The sequence below is a fragment of the Neocloeon triangulifer genome, unplaced genomic scaffold, assembly GCF_031216515.1.
Source record: "Neocloeon triangulifer isolate White Clay Creek 2 clone unplaced genomic scaffold, ASM3121651v1 ptg000004l, whole genome shotgun sequence".
In the NCBI taxonomy this organism is placed as follows: Eukaryota; Metazoa; Arthropoda; class Insecta; order Ephemeroptera; family Baetidae; genus Neocloeon; species Neocloeon triangulifer.
Window position 1 is genome coordinate 4,546,602 of NW_026775547.1, and position 26,150 is coordinate 4,572,751.

A 26,150-nucleotide genomic window follows, 5' to 3' on the forward strand; every position below is an offset into this window, starting at 1 on the left:
TTATATAATGACGGACCAGTTTTTATGAATGAATCATTTCCTGACCGTATTGACAAGAGAATGGTGCTTATCTTAATTGATTTTAGCCTAATCAACTGTCGAGATGTGACCTGAATAAGGAAAAATGCTTAATTTAAACGATGCAATATTTTTTAATTTCATTTGCTACTTTTTATAGAGAAAACAAATAATTTTATCAATTTCTCTAAATTTAAATCAATTTAAATTTTGTATTATAATTCTTTTAATTGAAGACACAACATCAAATTTGATTTAATAAGACTTAGATGTTCAATAATTAAGATTTTTTTTTAAATTTAATGAACAAAAAATCTGAACCTAAATAAACATGTTATTATGATTTAAAATATAGAAATTCAGACTTATTGTTAATCGATAAATTTATGCATATTAGACAAAATTGGCAATGTTCCCTCGTTATAAGAAAAATTCTAGTTTTGCGTGCAAGTCTAATAAACATTAACGACCCTCGCGTCCCAAGGAAATCGGCGATGCGTGCAATTTTGCCTCAGCGGTCATCAATCTTCGATAAATAATATTCTCCAGCAAATTGTTGTCATAAGCAAATTGCTCGGCTCTCCAGAGAGACGAAAACGTTCGTTGCTCGTTCGATTGGTTAATGGCGTGACTCTGAATTTATTCAACAGTTGGAGGAAGAATTTATTTATATTGCTAGAAAAATGGTAATTTAGCTAATTCGAGGCGGCCAAGTGTGAATTAACGCAGTGATTGGCCCGATCAATACGCCGAGAGAGAATAATTTCCGCCAATAGATTTATGGTTGGCAATTTAGGCTAATTCCCTGCACGTTATTATAGTCGCGCTCAATTGAATAATAGAGCAGTCCGGGGCCATTAGCGAAACAAACTAACTCGCACGAACTCACTGATGCAGCATCCCTAGCTAGCTCGACCCATCACCTGAAATCGCACGGGGGACGCTTGCTTGCCGGCACAATCGATAATAACTGCATTCATCATAGGCACATGCACGGCACGCCACTCGCAGCCAGCGCCTGTGGTCAAGCCGTGGATCTTATTCGCGGAAAATTGCTCGCCTGGGACTGATTTATGGGCCTGCCGAGCTGGGAAAAAGTTTTCTCGGCCCACCGATTTCATTCAGAGGGGGATGGAAAAACAGAGATGAATAAAAAATCTCTGAAATAAAGTGAAAAGCAAAATATAAAGTGATTTTTTTAAAATTTATGTTCATATTTTTGAGTTACGAGTCATGATATGACACATTTTGCAAAAAAATAAATTGCAGAGAATGGAAAAAAATATAAAGTTAAAATATTTGCTAAAGCCTGCAAGTTTCATAATAATTTCAGCAACTTTCCTTTTCTACTGTAATTTCCACAATTCTTGTTTTTCGTGTTTCATGTGTTTGTTTTTAATAAGTCAACCCTTCCCTTGGTAACCCTAGTAAAGCTTTTGAAATAATTCTCACCATCTTCCGAGAATACAAGCAAAGCCCATTTTATAATTCAATTACACGCGGGCCGAGCTGAATGAGAAAATTCTTATATGTATTTTTTATTTTCGCCCGAGAGCCGCATTCTGCGCCAAGTTAGAGTAGTCTCGGCGGCTGCTCTCGCCGGCAGAAACATAATTTCGCCTCGTCGAGACGCCGTGCAAAAAAGTCTCCGTGACTTTGGCACAATTGAAATAAAAGAAACGAGAATAAGGAGGAAGGTGCTCTCTCTCTCCGTACAAAAGGAATAAAAAAAAAAACACAAAGTATAACAGCTAGTGGCGCACTCTGGAGGCAGCAAAAAATAAAGGGGAGACCTTTATGCAAAATGTGTCTGAGCGCATTCTTCTGCACCTCTCTTATTACAAACACTAAATCACGGTTTTATTGGAAATGAGCCGCGCACAGATTAAACTTTTTCCAGCAGCCGGTTGAAATTTATCGCGCGAGCGCCGCGAGGGGCTCCGAAGAAGAGACAATTTTTGCATCTCTCAGCCGGATTCGAATTAAACTAGGAGACAAAGAGAAGTTGCGTTCGTGTTCATAAATTTCACTCGTTGGTGGCGGCTGTAGTTAAAGTGATGTAAAAGGGCTTATTACCCCCTGCCTTATTATTCTTGAGCGCCGGCAAAGGGGTTTATTGCAACCATAACTCACCACCGTGGCTCGAGAGTTTCGCTCTCGAGATGCGAGCTGTTGTGTGTCCTTTTAAACGCGTCATTATTTCCACGATAAACAACGCCGGCACCTGCATGCGTGGCTTAAATTGTTTGCCGCCCGGATCGATTAGTCGGCGCTTCTTCTTTTATTGCGTTAGCACGCCGTGTTAAAACAAGGGCGAGCAGACGGAGAATAAAATCGTCACAACAAACAAACAGTACTTAAACAGCACACTATGTTGCGCCAAACCAAAGCAAAAAAATAAGAAAAAAATTAAATGGCTCGGTGGTGATATAATGAAAATTAAAAAATAATTATTATGAATTAATAATGGCAATAGTTTTTAAAAATCAGCAGCATACTCCACCCTGGTTTTTAGATGAATTCCAAAAACCATAATTTACTTTAAATTAAAATAAGCCAATGAATTTTTTTTTTAATTTCAAATGAAACAAGAAATTACTGAAGAGAAATCTCATAAAAATACATTAATAGTATGAAGCGAAAATATTTAACAAAGTTTCAAATCAAAATAAATTTGAAAAAAGCCACTGCTATTCATTTTCTAGATTTTTCTGCTGGTTGCAGTTGCAAAATTTTGTTCTTGGAACAACTTCATAAATTTCGCGTGCGGACAGTTGCGCAAAATCGGAAATGAAGGGGACGTTTGATGCCGGTCGGCAGCAGCCGGCCGGCGTTTTTGTGTGTATGTTTGTTTCCTTTTGGCAAAAAGTCCAAATAGTCGCCAACTGGCAGCGGCTTTTTCTGCCCGTCATTATTTACATTCGTGGAAGTTGCAAATTTTCCGCAGCGGCTGTCACCCGCCGAATAATAAATAAAGGTCGGTCGTCAGATGTTCTCACTCTCACTGCTTGAAATTGACGCGATTTATCGGGGTCATCGCTGCTTTTTTATTATATCCACGAGAATACATATTTACGACGAGCTCCAATTTTCGGTCCGTGCGTATGTGAGAGATATTCTATGGACGGGCGTTTGCTTTGGCAGCATCAAAGACCCGGCCTTATTAAGGCGGCGATAAGACAAAGTAATGAACTCGCGGATGATGATTAACCGAGCCGGCCATGTGCTGCAACCATCGTTGTGCACACAACATCACACAAAGCCAGCCTTTGATCGACGCAAACTGGCCACATCTGACACAAATTGAAAATTTCTAAGCTGTTCCTGCCGATGACGGATTTGTTTGGGTTTCGCTACATTTTCAGTCAAATAGGCCCGGAAGTTTCAATTTAAAATCTTTATGATTTGAGATGAAAAGCATTTGAAACGTAAAATTAATTTTATTGAAATATATTTAAAAAAAAAATTTTTTTGCAATAAACTATTTATTTTTAATTTGCAGCTATGTAATTAAAATAATATTTTTCAAGTTTATTCAAATATTTATTTTTATATTTTTATTATTTAAATTAATTTAAGAAAGTAAGCAAGTAAATTTATAATATGAAATTTAACCAATTAAATTTTATAATTGATTATTTAAACAATAAATTAATATTTTTATAAGACCATGATTAACAGAAAATAATTATATTAAACAATATTTAACATTTCATTGGTCATACAAATTTTCAGTTTAATTATAAGATAGACACGTTTTATTTGAATTGGAAATAACACTGATGCATTATTTAAATAATCTACAGGAAAGAAATGAGCTTGCTTATGTACTATTTTTTGTAAGATGACCTAAAGAATTAATTTTATACTATTAGTATTTTTTTTTCAAATTATATGGTTCTAGGCACTTCTTGTTTCTTGAATTGAACTTATTTGAAAAGTAATAAATTAATCAGAAATGATTCTCAAGTTTCTCAAGCTGATTCGAAGCTATCCCAATAAATCCTGATTGAGTGGACCGCGTCCTCTGAATCCGGGAATGTCCAAAATAAAGAATTTCTTTTGCGAAAATAGGATTCTTCTATAAATTTCGTTCCTGCTTTTGGATAAACGGCGACATTTGACTCAACCCGGTTCAGGAGCATGAATTTCGCCCCTAAAATATGCTGCAAAAAGTCCCCTGCGTCTTTTGGCAGCCATAAATCGATTCGGCCCCCGCACGCACCCAATATATAAAAAGGCTGCTTAAATTCGACAGTACGAAAAATGCAGTCAGCGTCTCGGCCGTGTCACTGGCTCAAACAAGATAAAGGTGGGCACATCACTCTTGGCGTACTTAAAACGCCGCGCGTAGGACGATCATCTTTCAACCCCTGCACGCCATATGTGTATCTCTCGTCCATCTCATACGCCTACCGTCCTATTGCTCTCAACGAACGGTTTCGCTGCCGGTGGTTTTCTTTCGCCGCGCACGATGATGATATTATTATTCGATTCAGTTGGAGAAGAAATAGCCTCGGGGAGAAAAGCGAGATGATTCTGACGTCTTGTTTGTTACGGTATCATTTTCTCCATTTTCAAGTTTGGGCGTTTTGATTCTTTTTTAAAATTAAAATAAAAAAAGAGGCGTTTTTTTTACTTCGTATGAGGCTGATTGTGAGCGCGCTTGGTCATGACTGGTGAAAAATTTCCAAATATCGTTTATTTTGCGTGACAATTTTCCAATTCAAAAAGAAATAAAATAATTTTGAATTTATTTTTCAAAACTTGCTGTTCTGATGGTGTTGATTTTAATAGAAGACTTATTAAAAAATAATTTTTTTCATAAAGATATCGTTGGCATAAATTTAAATATTTGGAAACGCTCAGTAGAAATCAACACTCATTAAGTTTTCTTCTAAAGGCCTAAATAAATATGTAAATATCAAAATCTAATTTAAAAAAGTCATACAATGATATCAACTCAAAATATGTATTTTCTTTTCAAAAATTCAAAAAATTCCTTGTATTTTTCTTTTTTTTTTTCAATTAAGAATGACATCTTTCGCAAAATTCTATTTACCAGTTTTAAGGAAAAATTAAGAATAGCAAATATTTTATTTTCTTTCAATTTGGCTAAGGCATTTAAATTTTTAATTTTTTCCTGGAAAGAAAATTAAATGGAGGCGTGTTTTTTTTTTGCTTCATAAGGCCAAGTGCGTGTGCAGTGCTTATACGTATGGCCGTTGTCCAGCACTGGTGAAAAATGTGGCGACCCACGTCCCGCATTTAAGAAAAATTACATGTTTTATGCATTAAATCTTATTTCGGCGGTGACGCAAGCCATATTCGCGTAGGGTTTCCCGATGGGCAAATCGCTCCACCATAAAAAAAAACTGAAAAATAAATCTCTACATCAGAGACGAGGTTTGATATTTTATTCCGAAAATCGAGCTTTTCCCGGCCGACTCCATTTATATGGAAAATTCTGCTGCGGGAAAATGACATGGTGCTTGTTTTTATGTACGAGACATAATGTTTTCGGGCCGGCAGAATCCATCACGTTCACTCATGCGGCGAGTGTATAGGGCCATTTATTTGGTGACATTTGCCAAACACGATGTTTATTGCGCCGGCAGATCGTGACGCTGATTCCAATCGCGATAGCAACAATGACGGCTAATGACACACATTTCGCTTCGAAAAGCACGTGTGTCGGTGAAAAAGTGCAACGGCACCTGACGCAAAAAAGTGATAAATCACTTTTCCGAGTGTTAATAATTTGAAATGGGCGCGTGAAAAAATTTCAATTAGACTCGATAAATCACTCTTTATGTTCCAATTATACAAATCGGCAAAGTCATGCTGCTTTCATCGCACTTCGAAGCATCCCTCTGTGAAATATTTTTCTATATTTTCTTCTGAGGTTAGGCAGTGACAATGAAAAATAATTTTTCATCTTTCAAACTATCAGGGGTGTTGTGCGGTGCACATGTTTCCAAATGCTTGGGGATGATTTCGTCTCCGTCCCCCTGTTGTGGCGTGGGCAGAAAAGATACCTTTCTCTGGTATAAAAAAATATGCCTCTCAAAAATAGAGCACATCTGAGAAATGTTACAGCTGCGACAGCTGCGAGGAATAGAATGTGGCAAATTTAATATGCTGAAATTTCTTAAAAAATGGGACTAGAAGACTATGAGTACTTTCACAATTTGAAGTGAAAATTGAAATTATGATTAAGGGGGGAAGAAATTATTTCATTGAATAAACAGCAAACAAGGCCTTAATAGTCGACAAAAAAATTGCTTATTTAACACTTAATACATTTGTTTGCATCGGAAGGATAATATTTATATATTTTTTGTTGTTCAAGAATTAAATTGCTGTCTCACAAGTGGTAAACTTCTTTCATTAAAAAATTGGCAACAAAAAATAAAATTAAAATCAAAATTTATTAAAACAGTAAGTAAAGGCAAATCATAAATTAATTAAATTTATTGTAAAATAGATTCTAGCTTTGAATATAATAAATTATTTTTAACAATTTTAATTTATTATACTACAAGTATCAAAATCAGTATATTTTTCTCTCTTTCTTATACCAAGGTAAAGCATAATTGAAATATTATAAAAGATTAATCAAGAGATTTTAAAATTGTAGCATTTGGATTGAAAACATTTTGAAATTTGGCCGATGGGCTCATCTGGCACAAAAGTAGAAAGTTGAGCATCCCTCATGTTTACTTCTTCCCGCGCGTTTTGCTGCTGTGCACCCACGCACACCCTGTTTCACCCCTCCATGTTTCTCTCCCGCTGGAAATTCGACGTCAAGGGGAGAAAAACATTTGGGATGCAATGACAGGCTCCTGGCTGCTGCGACGCCGGAGCAGAAAAAGCGCAGCCGAAGGGAAATAACGCGTGCATTGTTTGACAAGGCGACAGCAGACATAACATTTTTGATATTGATTGCTCCTTCTTCGTTGAAACAAATACGTATGCTGAAATATATATCTAACGCGTCGGTGACAATGAATATAAACGACTTTGCTTTCGCGCCAACTCGTTGAGCTCTGACACGAACGCTATTACTTCTGCACATGTCGAAGAGCAAGAACAATTTTTTGCACTGAATCTCCGGAGAATTCGCGAAAGCTATCTGGGTGAGGCAAAAATATTGTGATATAGATCATGTTTAGAGTAGCAGAATAAGGGTAAACTTATTTAATATTAAACTAAAAAAACAAAATTAATTAAATAATTATAATTTTTATTGATTTTTGTTACGATTTTATAATAAAGTTAATTGATTATAATAATCTTTATATGTTTAATTTTTTTAAATTATTGCAATAATTAATTTTAAGCATAAATATTCAATAATTTATTTTTAGCAACTGTGTTTTTCATGCTCTTTTTAATCGTTTAAATTATTTTTTTAGGTATATATAGACATATATTTATATTGAGTGCCGAGTAATAGGAAACCTATTAAACCTTGTAAGGTAATACCATTCATCATAGCTCAAACTTTCAAATGTGTGTCTCATTTAAATCATTCAACCGAATCAAAATAGATGGAATTACGAATCTGCAATCAATTAACTTATTCAGAACAAAAACCATAATGAGTCTTTAAAATTTCAGATTTTTTTGAAAAAACGTTACTTGAATTCTATACCCCATTTCCCTCATTCCTTCAATTTTATTAAAATATTCCTTAAAAATTTCAACAGGAATTTTATAGCGTATATGGATAAATGATGAAAGGAAAATTCGATAAAAAAAAACCAGATGACATGCCCATTGTGATATCAGACCGCAATTTCTTATAATATAATTGGTCACGACTTTTGTACAGAAAATCACAATTTCCGAGAGCATAATAATAATTTCTAATTTCTCTTGGGCTTCCAAGGCAGAGAAAGAAAGATTCCTCCTTCGGTGCATATGTGGTCAAGCTGTGCTTTTCGGAATAAATTGCATTTGCGGTACTCTCTTCGGCGTGGTTCCATATAGGGTCATGAAGGCCGCACCGAGCCAGCCAGACAGTCTGCTGATGCCAGCAGCACACATAAGTAGCAGACCTGTGAGAATTAGAGACGTTTTATGTGAGCAGCGTTGCTTGCATGTTCTACTGCTTCTTGCATTACAATGAAAAGTAAAGCAACGCAAAAAGAAGAAGAAGAGATCGTAATGCGCCTTAAATGGCATTGATTTCCCGGACGAGATACTCTCTCAAAGGTTTGTTTGTAATTGCTCTCAACTTACCGGCCGGCGCGCTTGAACTTGCCCGGTTATAAGAAGTGTGGTCAGTTTCATGACCATTTTAGATCCCGCCTGATAAAATGCAACTTAATGAGGTGGAAATTTTATGTCCGATATAAATACAACCTGCTGCAATTAAGTGTAATGCGCGGGATGAAAATTTAGATTGCCTGATGAAAGTAATGAAATTTATGCAAATTATTATCGGTTATTACTTTCCATTTAGTAAAAATAATTTCTAATTAAAACTGAAACAAGTGCATTTTGTAAGTTTGATTTCTTTTGAGTAAAAATTTTGAAAACCATTTTGGGACTTCAAATGTTTGGAAAAAATATTATTAATTTATTTCTTTTGAAAAAAATTAGTATTGACACGGACGTGGAGTTCTCAACGTTGTAATAATTATTAAATATTTTTGCAATTTTTTTTATCATACTTGCGCAAAGCTTTTACACGGTTGAGGAATGTGAGAGCACATCTTCCTTAATTCCTTCTGCACACAAGACGGTCTTCACGAATAATTAAAACTGCCGGCTCGGAATTTTAATTCCCTCGGTTGAGCAACACGGCGCATCGTCGGGCACAACGAGAGGAATTTCAGCGTGCAATTGTGGCTCAATGTTCCATCTAGATAGCCCGCGAGGTCAATTAGCGCGACGTAAAGTGCGTCCAATTAAAATGCATAAATTGCCGCAGGCCTACTTTAGCGCGCGTGCAGCGATCGATTAAATTTGCTTTTCAAACACATGCACCATACGGCAGCAGAAAGGATTAGTTCCGATTGGCAGAGGAATGATAAAAATTATAAATATATAAAAACGGGTGGCGACGGCGTGAAATATGCAGTCTGGAAAGTCAATTTATGGCTCTGGCTGCTTCACTTGGCCGGTTTCCCGACTTGCATTCCTCCTTGTAAAGCTGAAAAATGGCTTTGCAAGTGTGAAAAGAAATGTGGATAAAATAAATTGAAGCGTCTAAACTAATTTTGATTAATATATAAACGGTAAAAATTGCTTAAATTTGTATTATGAAATTAATAAAAATCAATGAAAAATAAATTTCAATTTCAAGTGTAATGAATTTTTTTTTAATTCCGTTCAACACAGTAAGACTTGAGATGCTGATGGATATAAAAAAACCGAGCTAAATCGATCGTTTCCAAAATTGGCAAGACACCAGCTGTGTAAAAATCGACAAGGAATTGCGGTTGGCCGCGGCCAATAATGAAACCGCACTTCTATTTTTGGTCAAGTGAGAGTGAGAGAGCTTTTCTCGGATCTAACACTGCGGTGCCTATGCAAAAACTTGGTTTTTTGTTTGCGCCGAATTAATATAATAAATGAGCCGGCGTTGATGTGAATTCGAAGGCCGCGTGCACTTATGTACGTTTGCGGTTGTACAATTTTTACCGTTCGTTTCATCACGCCCCGCACCATATGGTTGAATATAGAGAGTGCCGCGGCGACCAGTCAAATTCACTAATGTAGATTAGAAAGAAAGAAAAAAAATTGTTAACCAATTATAAGTTTTAAGTGAACAGCTTTTCTTTTGCAAACAGATAAATAATTAATCTGGTATGTGCTTTTATTGAGCCTGCATAGCTAAAAATCAGCAAAAGTGTTATAGTAAAAAATTATTTAAAATTCAAAATAATTTTTTTCTTATTTCCATTGAGACATCTTAGAATTGCTTCCATTAATGGCAAATATTGATTTTTGTAAAAAAAAAATCGACAATGATAAAAATCAGAATTTCCTGAAATATTTGTAGCTTAAGAAAATTATTAAGCTTTCAAATTTTTAAAACTTTTGGGAAAAAATATTTGTCTACAATTTATTCACTAATGTTATATAAAGTTTTAAGCTGAATTTGATTTTTAATTCCGCGTGGGTTGATCTCTGAAAATTGAGCCTTGCCTTCTGCGCCCTCCCTTTGTCAGTTATTCACGTCGGGATTATTTTTTTATGCCGCCTCGTCGTTGATGGAAAATACATGCACAGTTCATATACAAGAGGCCAATTGAGGCAAGATGCATCTCGCCGTGCCCTCGGCATAAAGATTTTGAACGGCTCATGTTTCGAGATTCCTAATAAGATGGCACAACGGACGAACTGCTTTTTTATCGTCCTAAACGGCCGGTCGGACTCGTAAAAAGAAGAAGTAACAAAATGCAGCACTCGGCAGGGGAGAAAAAGAAATGCCACATAATTGACCAGCACTGACGCTTTTGTGTCACTTTGTTCAGATTTTGTCCTGACTCACGGCCAAATTCTCCACGGAATTTGTCAGGCGTGATCTCGACCGACCCAAAGAGATGAAAATTTCTGACCTTTTAGTCCGCTTTCTAAAACAAACTTCGTTGGTGGTGTGAAAAAAAAATCTTTTTTTCGTTCTAAATGAGACTCTCCCTTTTTCTCGCTGCATCAAGAAGGGTTGTTTTCGGCCCTATGCATAATGGATGCAATGGTGGCTTTCGGAGCTTTTGGCCTTTGTATCATCTCTCTGGCCGGGCTGCAGGGGCTGGCGGGTAATCATCGGCGCCAGGCCGCAGACGCCGGCAAATGTGTGAGATGGCCGCCGCCGAAAAGGTGGATTCACTCATGCATTTATTAAAACTTTCCGGGGGTGTTTGGCTGCACAAGGGCCGCTCACTCTAGTCCGATCCACTCACTTTAGCAACAAACTTTAATTTGCAAAATTTATCAAGGGTCGCAAAACTTCAGGCTCAAAATTTTAGCGCTCATTTTGCAAAACTTCTCCCTTGTATAATATTAAATGTGGTGTGAATCTCGTCGGAAAAGTTTATGCCTGGGTTTACAGTCAACGACCCCGCTCTTTTGTTTTTCGGGGACGAAACGCTCATTCTGGGAGCTCGGCGAAATTGAGCTCGGCCCTCGAGTGGGGGAGCAATAGTCATAAACGCGGCTTGTCAACACACAAGGAGAGAATTGAAGAAGGAATTTTACTCAGCAAGGGAATACATGCATGCAAGTGAGGTGTTTTCACTACAAAAGTGTACAAAAAAATTATCTGAGTATGATTAAATAAATAATTAAATTATTATAATTTCCATCTATTTTTTTTAAACATATTTTGCACACTATGAAGACTGGAAAAATGAAAAATATCTCCTTTTTACGAAAAATACATGTTTCTAGGCACAAATTTAAGAAACTTTAAAAACCTTAAAATTGGTAACGAAATCTCTCATACTTTAAAAGTTTCAAAATGCCATAAATTTTTAAGATTTATTGGGAATTTTGAGCGAAATAGAAACACTTCTAACAAGTCTTATTGCTCACACTTGCCACAGAGGGATATTTTTTATTTTTCTCAGCACTTGTCTCTCTTTCTCTCCTTCTACCTGCAGAGACGAAATCAGTGCGAGTTTTATTACACAATAAAGAATCTTCCTCATCCCTCGACGGCAACGGCAGCCTCCGCTATACCTGCTGCTGAAATAATTCACGGCCGCGTCACCGGCAAATAACTTTCCGCGAGAGATAATCTAGCACCTCTTTTGCCGCCGCCGGAGAGGGAAATAAAGAAGGACTCGTCTTTTCTGTATTTAAAGTAGCGCTGCATGATTTACATCGGAGCAGAGTGTATTGACTCGACATAGTTTATCGAGCACCGCCATCGAGCTCCGAAATTGAAAATATAAAACAGCAGCAGCATGTGCGAGAGAGACATCGGTTTTTATGTGCGCGTCGGAGCCGCTTTCGAACTGATTAAATAATAAATTACGTATGCACGCGTGGGAAGGACTTATTATTCAGAACTGGCTTTCGTCCGCCTCATCTCTCAATATATCGCCCGAAAGAAATAAAAGTACCTCCCAAGGTGCGAACGCTTTGAATTTGAAAGTTCCAAATTAGTTCCTCTCCGAAAGCATTGAAAATTAATTATCTTTGTGCTTGACCGTCGAATTATTTCGGAACGGCCTTGCTCTTTGGTGACTTTAACAATGTTCACTGATAAGAAGAGTTCGTTGTTGGTTATTTTTCTCTCTCTCGCTCTTTTTTATACCTGAGAGCTGAGTGTATTTGAAAAGGAAGACGAGCCATTCTTCCAACAATACCCAGGCGAAGAATGGGTCCCTCGAGGTTGGGATGGCGAAAGAATTTTATTGGTGTTGTATGGAAAAATTTCTTTCACGCCTTCCCGAAAAGAGACGCCATTTTATTGTGCGGACAGCTACTTTCAAATCGAAATAATAATAATAATGCTGCGGTTCTTGGATGGCGCCAGGTCAGAAATTTATTTGCGCAACCCGTTAGCCTGCACGATTGGGAAATAAAAAAGTCGGTTGGCGAAAACAAACAAGGTTGTTTCACTTATCGAGCAGTGATGCAAATTCGACCGGAGTCGCGACAGAGACTGTGAGAAAGAAATCGAAAACGAGAGTTGGTTTTTTTTGTGGTGTGCATGTTAATTCCAAAGACCTGCTGCAATTTCAGAGCGATAAAAAAAAGGTTGAAAACTCTCACCTGCTTCTCGTCTAATAAAATAAATTACAAAGTTCAAGACGCTTACTTTCGTGCGATATATATTAAAGACTTGTCGCCAAGGTGGCAATTTTATTACACGTGTTATATATAATATGGGTTTCTTGAAGGGATTTGCAGCAATTAATAAACGCGCACTTCATATGCGCGAGAAAGGCTAACGTCCGTCGTGCGATGCTGAACATGGGATGGGAAAAAGTCGCAGAAATATGATCCAGGGCTATTTGCAAAACCGAAATTAATAACCTAATCTCCTGTGCTCTCTCTGTGGGACGAAAGAAATCCCACTCGCGTCCTCCAAGTTGCCTCTGCGAGACAGATTATTTATTGCGCGAGACTTGCTTTTGGTAAATCGCGAGTGCTCCAACATTTTATACTTTTGCGGACGTGGCATAGATCATGGCTTACCATTAAAAAAAAGAGTGACATTGAAAAATTTGATATTCAAATTTTATTTTCTTTTTTAAGACTCAAAATATAGGAAGATTTAAAGCTTTTATAAAATTATGTCAGCGAAAATGGAATATGGGACAAAAATTAACAAACACGGCATGAAAATTAACGTTGAAAATGGATTACGAGTTGCAAAACAATAAAAGTTCATCAATAACAAAAGCCAAAATTTTGTTCCTCTCAAATTTTATATTTCTCTAAAAATATTATTTAAATTTTGGGTTTGTAAATTTGAAGTTAAAATGAAACTATAAAAAAATCGTCATGAGAATTCCTGGAAGGTTGCGTGTTCACTATTTTTTTTATTTTTTTTATAATATTAATAATAATTGATAGAGATTTAAATTTTTATTAAATGTGAATTTAAATTAACAAAATTAATAAATATTTTTATTCTTTAAACTAAATCCCTTGGGAGATAATTTGCGTTCAAAGGGGCCATAATGCGCTTTAGCTTGAGCTGCGTCAAAGTCAATTCCAGTGATCGAAATCACCGGCCCAATTCAATTTTGCGCCGCGTCTTAATTAATTTTTACAAACCGCGAATAAATTATCGTTAAACTGCACGTCCCGTAAGCGTCTTAAGGGATTAGGCGGCGAGCGAGTAGCGAGGGTAGGCGACGAGACAAAATAAATCTCGCATCTTTTGGCGAAATTGTAATCCTGGGTCTGATGCGAGCGAGCGAGCGAGAGAGCGCATTAGGCCGACGCGCGGCGATACATTAAATACATATTATATATACGCGCGAGAGAGGGTCCTGGTGGACCGGGATTAAATTAGAGCCACAGCGAGAACAGTACTGCAAGTTGGAAATCCAGTCGTCCTTCACAGCGGTCAGCTGAGGTAGGGGGGAAAGGCCGTTCGGACTCGCGAATGCGGCGCCTCACCTGCACCGGCCACCTGTTACTTTATCGGCGTCTTACGACCCCTTCTGACCCCGCACCAACATCCCCGTTCTCGTAAAAAATCCGTCCGGCGGGTCATTTTCCAAGGGTGGGTACCGCCCCGGGGACAGGTGCACCCCTCCACTTGAAATTCGCGATGCCCGCCAGGTTGTGAAAGTATGTATTTGAACACGCAACTTTGCCCGACGAGATGTGCCATTATACAATTTTTGTTATGTTGGTAACGAGAAGCAAATTGTGCACCAAACGAAGAGTTTTTAGTTATGTGGAAATTCAACAGAAATGGACCGAAATCTATTTAACAAGAAGAAAATTTAAAATGTAATCTCTTTTTAATTGGATTAAATTTTATAACTGTTCTAATTTTGTAAAATAAAAAAATAAGTAATATTTTAATTTTTACATTATTTTCTTTATTATTATTATTAAATATTTTTATTTTGCTATTACATGTTTATCACACGTCTCTTTAATAAATATGCCAAACGTGAATTTGCCTAAATTAATTTTACTTATTTTTATATTTAATAATACTGTAGTCACTGTGGTGGAAAATCAGTATTATCTGTTCTCATGACTCTTACTGGTGGATGAATGTTCTTTATCATGTTTAACTATTCACATTATTTAATATAGGATTAAAAACTGAAACATAAATTTCATATATGTATTATTACGCAAAGTGGAAGAATTATTTTTTTAAATTAAATTGCATGGCAAAAAAATGAAAAGTATTTTAAGTATTAACTGAAAACTGTAATTTGTATGCTATAACTTTAAGGTAATGTTAAGTTCTGTTGATCTTTGCCCCTAGAGATTTTGGCCAAGTTTCGTCTTGTCCAAAAGCCTTTTTTGGCAGTTTGCTTCTTGCCAGTAACTTACATTATAGGCATGGACGTTTATATAATGTGCAGGAGCGATTTTAAGCTGCTATACGCCGATGCTTCGCCGCGAATACTAATTTGCAGCTTTTTAATCAAACAGGGGGCTGCTCTCTCTCTCCGGCTGCTTTTTAATTAACCCAAGCTGCTGCTCTCGATATTTAAACGGTGCACACGCGTATACATATAATGGCATGTGTAATAAATTTATGCTCTTGGGCATGATGGATGTGCCCATAAAGCACCGCCGCTTGTTCGCCGCTTTTCTTTCACTCGCGCCGCCAATTAGCGTATATACGGCGGCGTGTTTGCCTTTTTTATAAACGTTGTGCATTTCGTCCTCCGCTAATTCCATACGCAGACACTCTTTTCGAGCGGCGTGCACGACCTCGTTGAAAAAAAAATGCATAATTTATATCTGCGAGAGGCAATAAAACGATTATTTGCACATCAAGCACAGAACCAAAATTTAAATGCATCTAACAAGTCCCAATCGCTTTCAATTTATCAGTGCTCCATATCCATCTTTTATATCAATTTTGTGATACCATACCTTTGTAATAAATATAATTTAAACTTTTTTTTTTGTTTTAAATAAACACTTTTTTGTTCATTAAATTTGGATTTTACAATAATTTAATATTTTTTATAACGTTTCAAATGATTATTATTTTTAATTTTTAAACTTATAAAAATATTTTTAATATTACCAATGATTTTTTTTTAACAATTCAATCTAGAGATATTAAACTGATAAAAATTCATTTAGATTTTTTTATATTGTATCCAAATTAATCTTACAATTCCATGTGTGATTCATCGATATCTAAATTGGTAGCTTGTATTTTAATTTAAATAGAAGTATTTCATAAATTACATGTTTTCAGAGCAATTTTATAAGAATTAAACACAAAATAAAAGAACAGAAAATACCAACAGTGAATGACTTCATATACAAAATTTCCCAGCAATATTAAAAAAAAAATGTTTTTTTAAATGTCTTTTTAAATACATGAATTTATTGTGTGCCACAATTATTTTCGGGATTATTTAAATTGAATTAAGAGAATGCATCACTTGAAACTTAAAATCTTTATTAAAAATTTTCTCCTTGGTCTGTAAAGAGGAATGTTCTTTCTTTTTAACCTTTTTAATTTTAAAGGTTACTTATTTATGATTCACATTTGAGAGCAAAGTTTATGTGAAAGATATGAAAAGGGATGCCTCACTGAAATGTTTGAGAATTCTTTTTCTCAAAAAGCAAAAGTATACGACGTTTGAGTCGCGCGCATTCCCCACTGCAACTCTTTCATAATCAACTGCGCTTCTCTTTTTTATGCTCCGAAAAAGCAAAGTGCTGACAGAGACGTGACTTTTCTTAACATAACCGCGACCCTTTGCACTACCAGGCAAAAGAATATAAGCAGAACCGCCACTTCTTGTTTATTATTCCCGAGGATATCCACGTTTGGATTATTTTTTTCCGTCCCCGCGGCTGCGGTGCAGCGTGCTGATGAGCCAACATTACTTTTTTTCTGCAAAGAAGAAGAAGAAGAAGCAGCAGTCGGTTGACCTGGAAAATTGCAGCGTTGACCATTGCGGCGGGACAAAAAGTCAGCCCGGATCGTGCAATTGACAACAATTGAGGTCGGCTTGACCGCTAATTGAATTTCGGAAATTGATGCCGAGAACTTCTTGTTGACGATGGGCGAGGGCATTAATCAAAGGGGAAATTCAATGGCGCGCATCGGCCTGTCAAACAATAACATGCACCCAACTTTGTAGCAGTAATGAAGGCTGGGGGATGCACCACCATAAATAAACAGCACCACTGGCTTTTGTCCTTCATTATGCAGTGCAGCAGCCGGAGGGACGCACGGATGGATGGCGAGGTGTTCTGCGTTAATAACGCGCACGACAGGGGCGTGACTTGAATATTAACGAGTGGCCCAATTTCTAGGCACAAAATTGATTAAACATCAATCGATTATCCAGTTCCGATCAGCTAGAAATCGGTCCAAGTTTGATTTTTATTGCAATATATTTTGGTTTTAACTGCGTTGTATTATGTTTGAGATCATTTTTATTTATAGAAATTTAAATTGGTCTTAAAATTGAATTTTGAAAGGAAGAAAAAACAATAATGGCTTTGTACGGGAATATTTTTAAATACTTTTCCCTTCTTAAAATCAGCCTTTTAAAATTTGTAAAATTTTCACACAATGTTAATAAAGTAAATTGTGAAAAATAAAATTATCACGTAACTTCACATTCAAATTTATGGTAAACATTTTTGTGGACTTCAATAAATTAAGAGTCTGCCAGGTAAGAAAGCGTTTAGAGAGATTCAAGTCAGAAAACGCATTTAAAATTATGTCGAAAATTTATGACGCACTGGTCCTGGAAAAAAGCCAAATTTGATTTGATGTGTTCATATTAAAGTGGATTAACCCAATCTGAAACTGGTTTGAACAAGGAAGAAAATAATTGCGTTCGCCGACCGTGGAGCTGCTGGGAAAAAGTGAGCGAGTGCTGTGAGAACGCAATTTTTATAGATTTACCAAAATTTTGGAAATCCTTTTAAATTTTTTAGTTAACTTAAATAATACGCTACAATCTACTAAATATCAACGGATTAAATATTTAGCCACATGATATTTAGAATTTGCATTGTTTTGACATAATTGATATTTATAAAACAGTCAGAATATAAATTAATCAGGAACTGAATGTACAAGACGAAGCGACAATTATCGTTGAGCCGTTTAACATTAGTGAAAGTGATTATTATTTATTTAAAATTCTTGAAAAATTATATTAATAGAATTTAAAATTGTGTTTGTAATCAATTTAAAACACCATTATTATTTTTTTCCTGCGTAAAATATTTTATAAATTTATTAATAAAAGTTAAAGCAAAAATGAATGCAAATTAAAAATAATATAGACAAATAATTAAATAAAATTAAAATTTTTAAAAACTTTTAATTTAAATTTTATCTTATTTTAATTCTCATTCTGCCACTGCTTCAAGTTAGAAGACGTGCAGTCCGTTTATTTTTCTTGGCTGCAACGGCAGGGATGTAAAGAAAAAGTTAAAATGCTCATTTGTTGCATCGGTGGTGCATGCGGCGGCGGCGGCGGATGGTGTGCTGCTCGCGTGGATGCAGTCCATCTGCGCCCTTTTTATTATCATTAGCGCCCGGCCATTAAAGCCAACAACGATTGTTTACGAGTGCATTGCAGGGTGCATTTCTCATCCTTTCAACGGCGATATTTATGGCCGCGTGCATAGTGCGCGAAGAACAAAACGCCGTTTACTGCCGCGTGCATCAGGTCGTTTTAAAATTACAACTTCTATTCCACCGCATGCAGCAATTGTTTGTTGTACTCCATGCATTTTATGAGTTTCCGCGAAATTGCCCAGCATTAAAGGGCCTCTCCAGCAATGGTTCTAGAATTATAGAATTAAAAGAAAGTACAAAATCTCAAGATTGCTATAAACAAAAAAATCTTGGTTAAAATAGAGTTTCATCAAAGGTTCATTTTTCCCACCAAAAGCATTTTACCATGATTGATTAATTATTGAATTTAAAATAAATTTCGTTAATTCTACAAGACATTGATATCGACACTTAAATAAAGCCTGAAATAATGCTTTTTTTGCGAGAAAAGATAAACCTTTGAAAAAAACCTATTTCAAACTTTATGAATGGAATTTAAATTTTCATGAATTTAAATTTAAATTATGAAAATTGAAAATAATTGTAAGAGAGGCCCTGAAACGTAAATGCAATTTGCTTCGTCCTGTGGGCTGACAGTTAGTTTGTCAATTAATGAAAGGCACACTCCGCCGTGTTGAAATGCGCTCGATTGATGCGGGCTGAAGTTGATTTGAATTGAAAGACAACTTGATGAATGGAGTTCGTTTCTGTCCACTGCTCGCCGATTTTCCAGCAGCTTGGCACTGTTGGTACAGAAATAAATGCATTTGTAATGCGATTATAATTATCTTATTTACGACGTGGACTTATCTGATGATTGAAATGCAAACAAATGGACGAGAGAAGTCTGTTTGCTTTGAATTTGTGACGTCATTTGCTTACTGGATGGAGAAACAGAGGTTTCATAAATAATGCTAATGGGATTTATAGAGATTTATTTGATAAGAACTGCTTTATGTCAACGCAAGAACGAGCAACAAAATTTGAATAAAAAATATCGTATGGAAGGATTTAAAGATAATATTAGCAATATTTTTTATTCAAATTTTGTTGCTCATTCTTGCATTGACATTAAGCAGTTCATATCAAATAAATCTCCATAAATCCCATAAGTTTCAATTATCATTATTTGTAAAACTTCTATTTAAAAGATGATTTAAAAAAAAAAATATTTTTTCTAAATCATCTTTGAAGCAATTTTTAAATCAGTTATTTAATTGGTTTGAAGCAGTTTAATAATTATATTCAGATATGTAAAGGCTGCCGGTTTGAAAAATACTGAAAATCTTGAAATAAATTCCTTTAAGTAAATAAAATAATTTTTTTGACAACTTTTATATTAATTTTTTAATTGAGTTTTTCATGAATTACGAATTTCAAAATAGCTTAAAAAATTTTGAGCACATGCTTATTAAGTTTTCCTCTTTTTTTTTTTTTTTGAGAGTTGTGTTCTGTTCTTTTTGCACCTCTCTGGTATACACATTAAAAAATTTATCGCACTCAAAATGACCTGCACATTTATGCGTTGTGTTAATTCTCATCAAATTTTTTACTCTTGTGTTTCAGGTGAGTTTGGCGTCACAGGCCCTCCAAACGAGCACCGAGTCTCTCGCATTTTCGCATTAACTCTCGGTTATTACGTTTTGCGTCCTCGTTACTCCAAACAAAACACTCCCCAAACGACGAAAGGTATGTGTTGCCCATTTGAAATTCTTCTCTCTCATTTCGCCACATATATGCTGCTGTTGAAAAAAAACGAAAAACGTCCGAAGAGGAAGAATTATTATAAGCCGGTCGTTGTATGTGTTCATTAAGGAGCGCTGCTGGTTTTCAAAAATGGTAAAAGCAGCTTTGTATAAATAAGATACGCATGGAGATGATTTACATTTTCACATTACGGCGAATAATAAAATAAAATTTGATGCACTCTCGGCGACTTTGTGAGGATAAATACAATTTGCATGCTAAAATCCGGTATAAATTATTCAAACTGCAAAAATTTTAATGTGTCCTTTGAGTCAAAACGAGATTCGGGATGATGTGAAATTGCGTTGGAATTTCACATATTATGCTAATATGCAGTCCTCGTCTCTCGGCACCACTTTTGTTTTCAAAATGCAAAACTCAGTGAGTGCGCGCGAGATCAATAATTTATCATCTCTCTCCTCGTATATACGAGCTGCTGGACTGCTTGAGTTTTGAAAGAGCGCCTCAGGTGATCCGAAATATATAAGGAATAATCACCCGGCTGACGTGGTTTGTCAGCGCCAAGTAGAAAGTCAGCCCGGCGTCAAAGACCCGTCAAATTACATAAGGGCCAACAAGGAGCGAATTCGGCACGGCGATTGATTAAATAGGAATTACCTCGTCTCTTTTTTGTTGATGGCCGGCTAGACAAAAAAAAATCCTATTCACTGCTTCTATCTTGCTTAAGATCTTTGAATAGAGAGCGTCGCTATTGATTGGCTTCAGTGACGACACAATCAGGTATTTAAAATGGTTTTTAAGATTATTAAAATCATTTAAAACTGAGCAAGCTAAAAGATAAAAATATCTTTTTAATTTTTTTAACATTTAATGCTGTTTTCAAACTAAATTAAATATATTTTATTCTATTTTGCCATTGCATTGACTGAGTAAGCACTTGCTTGATTTAGAAAGTTAAAATTTTATAGCTAAATTTAATAAAAATAAAAAAAAATAATATATATAATATGTAACTTAACCTAACAATTATTCTTTAGAAGTTGAAAACATCATTCACTAGTTAGCAATTTCAATTTAGTAACGTTTTTTTTTATAATTATTAATTAATTCTTTTTATTAAATACCAACGGCGATAATTACTCAAATCATTAATGAAGTCAATGGAAGATTTTTTTTTTAAATATTTACATTTAATAAATTTGTATTCAAGAGTTCTGTAGTGCTAATTTAAAATATATATGCACTCATAACATTAAATGTGCAATAAATTATGTATATTTATTGGCAATAAAATGAAAATTGAACAACCAATTTTTTCAAATGACGGCCCGGTTGATGCAACTAACTTCATGTCGACAGGCCGATAAATTAACAGGCACTTAATGCACATTCAATTTTCATTTTCAACCCAACAGTATGACATAAAAGTGCACTCCGCCATAAATAACATGCATGTTTCACAACAAACTGCATAAATATAAATTTCCACTCGCGCAAAGATGCAAATATGGCTCGCTGGTGTGAATAAACTGCGATGTAAATTTTACAAGCCACCTTTATTGCACCCTTCATAAAGGCTGATGGCCGTCGTCGTTGACGGCGAGAGGAGGAGGTTTTCGAAAAGCAGAATAATTTTTTCCTCAGACTAACCGACCGACGTGCGGAGTGGGTTGCTAAATGTTGCCGGCAGTAAATATGTTCAAGTCTGGTATAATAAAACAGAATTATTCTTTGAATTGCCACCGACCATTATGGTTGCACAAAGAAGTAGGAGGACGAAAATTTCCGCTCTCGAAATGGAAACCTGAGCCTATCGGCGCAAAAATGTGACACTCGGAATTGCATAATGTGCGTTTTCTTTTGTGCGCAATTGAAGAGGAAATGGCTCTGTGGAATTATGAATTGAAACCGTACACCGTTTCCTTTTGCAATGAAAGTGTCTGCGAATGTTGTCGCAAAAAATTAGCATACTTGTTGACAAACGACATTCTTTCGCGGAAGGTGGGGAATATATTAGATGAACTATTTTGATATAAAAAGGACATAATCATTTCAAAACAAATTAAAATAAAATTGAATTTATTTTCAATTTAAAAAAAAAAAAACTATAATCTCTTTTCCAAGAAGAAATTCTGTCTTTATAGCATAAAATTTAGTTGAAAATATGCAAAAAATTTGAAGCTTAGCAAAATATTCAGCACGGAATTATTTTTTATTTTCTTTAGAATAAAATTTAAACTAGGATATTTTAATCTCATTGGTGTTCTAATTATTTAGGCACTGATATTAAAATAAAACGCAGAAATTTATAATCTTTTATAACATATTCTACAATTTATTTTTATATTACTTGTTTCAATTTTGAACTCCATGGAAATAGATCAATATCAGCCCTGCAGTTAAACTTAACAAAAAATTATATATAAATGCATAAATGGTCTTTTATCTTCAAAATATACAAATTCAAACAAAATATTATCCTATTTAATATCAGTGAAAGAGATCTTGATTATCAATGAACAAATCCAAAACTCAACACAAAAACCACGGTTGCATCTGCTGCAGGCATTCTTATTTTAATGATATTCCACCACGCTCCAGACCATTTTTGTTGCCCTAAGCTTATTATTACAGAGTGACTCGTGCTGGGGATGATTATATCATTTTCGATATCCAGATGCTTGTGCAACTGAGGGCAGGCAGGGGTGCCGCCGCCGCGAGTTTAGGCAGCTGTGTTTACGCGTGGCGCGCACCTCTCGAAACTTTCCCCCTTGTCAAAATGCCAAATTCACCTTTGTAGAGACGCATTTTACACAAAGCTGAAAGAGAGATAGGGGTGCTGGAAAATAGGGAAAATACGCCCTGCGTTGCCCACTGGGGGCCCATGCTGTGGATGTGGAATTTAAGCAAATATAAACATGGAACTTTTGAACCTGAATGTTTAATAATATCGCCCGAAGAAATGCTTCGCGCGGTTGTCTGGCAAGCAAACTTCCGCCATCGAAATAAGGAAATTTGCATGAATATTAGGAGGAAAAACGTATGAGCGTGATTTGAGCTTATCTCTGGTATATTAAAGTGGAAAGAAATTTCACGCCCTACTCCCTCTAAGTTAAAAGATGAAATTTAAAACGGATCAACTAACTTTTTCTCAAGAACATAACAACGAAGAATCTGCCTTTAATCCGGCGAAATTGCCTTTTTCCTATAGTTTTGTTTTTCAAACCATGTTAATATATAAATCAATCTGATCTTTAATTTTAGAAGTTACAACATATAATTTTACTTTTCCCTGGCACAAATTTCACGCCCTTCATTCCGAGACAGATAGAATCATTTTTTCCTCAAACATCTTCCTTAATCCTGGCATAGAAGGAATTATGTGAATAAATGAAGTTTCTGCTTCTCCACCCATTTTGCGGCTGGTGTTTGGCCAAAAAAGATGCAAAATCTTGATTGTCGGCCGGAAAACGCGAGGGGACCTCGGCTTTATTGGATTAAAAAATCGCCGCTCTCTACTCTTCTCTCTCACGAGCCGTAATACAATAAAGCTAAACAAAAAGAGGGCGGAGGAAAAATATAATAAAAGCTAATTGGATGTGGCACCACGAAGCGCAGGCAGGGCAGCAATATTTTCTCTGTGCCCACTCGCGCTGCCCAAATATTAAATTATCTCATAAATCCCACTTCATTGAGCGCCGACTGCGGTTAAAAAATTTTCGGCATAAATTTATAATGCGACGTGGTGATGAGCCGTATATTTTTTTTTTCATCCCATATAATTCATATATTCCAAATTGTGAAAATCCCCCGCAGGCTCGATCGCAACGGTAATAATAACAATACACTCTATTGGGGCGGACGGACGGCGAGAATTTGTTTCATAAAATAAGATTAACTTTCGGGCGCCCTTTTCAACGCGTATGCATAATGGGAGCCGGGGGCGCTCGTCCTTTTATATTATATAAATTTCCAGCCAGCAAAGTGTCGCCGGCTCTGAAATAAAATACACTGGCGTGCAAACAGCCCCGAAGAAAAGAAAGAAAAGAGAATTCTGCATGCAAAGAGACGAGAGGGGCCCCGTTTAAAATGTGCCTTGCAGGGTCTCCCTTTCGCTTTTCCGACATGAATAGTGTGCAAGTCTCTGCAGGAAGCGCCTCTTTTATTGTTACGTCCGCACGCACTTTTTTCATTACTTTTCTAATCCTCTCCTGCAAGCGCCGGCAGCAGTCATGCAAGCAGAAAAAGATGGGGCCAATAAAATTGGTCATCACCAGTTTGCACCCTCTCGGTCGCAAAACGAGCAACTCAGGGGTGCGAACATTCTGGAATGGAGATTCTCTTGATGTTCAAAACACAATTGATTAAAAATTATTGATGGAGAAAGCCAAGTGAAAAGCTGTTTGATGATTTTTCCAAACAAAAGATTAGATTAAAGTACGACAAATAACATTGATAAAGAAAGTTTAAATTTTAGAATTAATTTCAGTACAAGAAAAATGTGGTAAAATTATAACGAAAACAAGTAGCAATAATTTTTTTAATGGGGACTCTCGTTCCAATAAAATTGAGTTATATTAGATCACAATTTTCTTGAAAAGGTCCCAGGCAAAGTAATTTTAAAAGAAATTACTCTCATTTTTTTTTTTACCATCAAGTGAATTTTTGCAACTCCACCTTTCAATTTGTCTTTTTTATTTATAGTAATAACAATATTATTTTATTTTTTGTTTCCATTTCACTGAAAAAAGCCATAGAATGAGCAAAAAACAACGACTTTTCTCCAGCCTATTCAGCAAATTCTATTTGCATAATTTTAATTAACTGATTTTTTTTTTAAATATTGCTTCATTGCTACTTTTTTTAATTCTAATTTTTTTTTCATTTGAAACTTTGATACAAAGTGCTACTTCCGCTGCACTCTATTAGATCGCAGTGTGAAGAATTACAGAAGCTCCACTTGAGCTAGCAATCCAGCCCAAGAACCGTTTCCGAGGGGAATCCTCCAGTTGCGCTTGAAAAATCTAATCAAAATTTACCGCAGGCTGGTGCAGGTCCTCGACAACAAACCGACTGAAGCCGAATCTCTCGCATCGGCCCATTGCACAATAACCCCCTGATAAATTCGTGGCCGAAAGTGGATTATTACTGCCATTTTTCACCGCAGCTCGACCTCAAGCAGAATTTCTAGCGGCCGGGCGGATCCTCCGTATATAATAAATTTATCAGCGGCTCTGGGATGGATATCAATTTCTGGGGCCGAGAGACCGACACACATCTCTGGCTTGCTCGCACTCACTCACTTTTCTGGCCACGAAACGAACCGAAAGCTCTCCAGTAGCATTCGATATAATCTACGACTGGGGCCGAAATATATTCCCCAGCCCCTCATAACTATTTGATAAAGTGACTGTCAGTTGCACGCCCTTTCAAAACGTGGTGCTACTCTTGGGCATGTGCGCCAAAAATGCGCAGAACACGTGTGTGTTTAGAGCGGGAAAGTGATTTGTGTTTTGAAAATTGTTGTGTTCTGATGATTGAAGTGGATAAAATGTAAATTTTGATTATTTGCAATGTAAAATTCCATGGACAATTTACAAAATACATATATACAAATTCATAAATGAAAAAAAAATTGTAAAAATCATGGAATTTTATTAATACAGAAATTTTAAGTCTAACTCTAAATCTGATAACGAAAACAATGGTAAATTTTTAATTAAAAATCTCTACCCTCTCAATACATTGTTAGATTTTGGATTACAGATATTAATTTTTGCAATTTAAACGTAACAAAATGAAGGCAAATAGGTGAAAGTTGATTTATGCAAACTGAAATTTATCACTGGTTTGAGAGAATTGAGATTTCGTAAGGTTTAATTTATACAATATATTTATTTGTTTAAAGAGCTTGGTTTTCTCTACCTTAAATTCAAAAATCCATTTCTCTTTGAAGATTAAAACTAAATCTAGAATAATCTGATTACAACACACGAAGAGAAAAGTTTATCATTTGTACAGACAATGATCAATTGGTATTTTATATTTTTACAAGCATATTATGAGAATAAACATAATTAAAAATAAAAAAAAGGATATTATAACAATTTTACTATTAATCATACATTAATATTGATACATTTTATTTAAATTTAATCATTTCATGTATGTTATTTTTAATTTTATTTTATTATAATTATTATTAAAA

General features: G+C 35.6%; 1 protein-coding gene across 5 annotated transcripts in view; it reads left to right on the top strand.

Annotated features, from left to right (window-relative positions):
• The window catches only part of LOC132193311 (caskin-2), a 158,160-nt gene that overhangs the window by 29,036 nt on the left and 102,974 nt on the right, over positions 1-26,150 (top strand). Inside the window, exon 1 of one of the 5 annotated variants that reach the window (XM_059613907.1) lies at positions 19,872-19,924. The exons of the other annotated variants lie outside the window; for them this stretch is intronic. The gene's annotated coding sequence lies outside the window, so the exon portion shown is untranslated. Of the gene's footprint in view, positions 1-19,871; positions 19,925-26,150 lie in introns of those variants that run through there. 5 annotated transcript variants of the gene reach the window in all.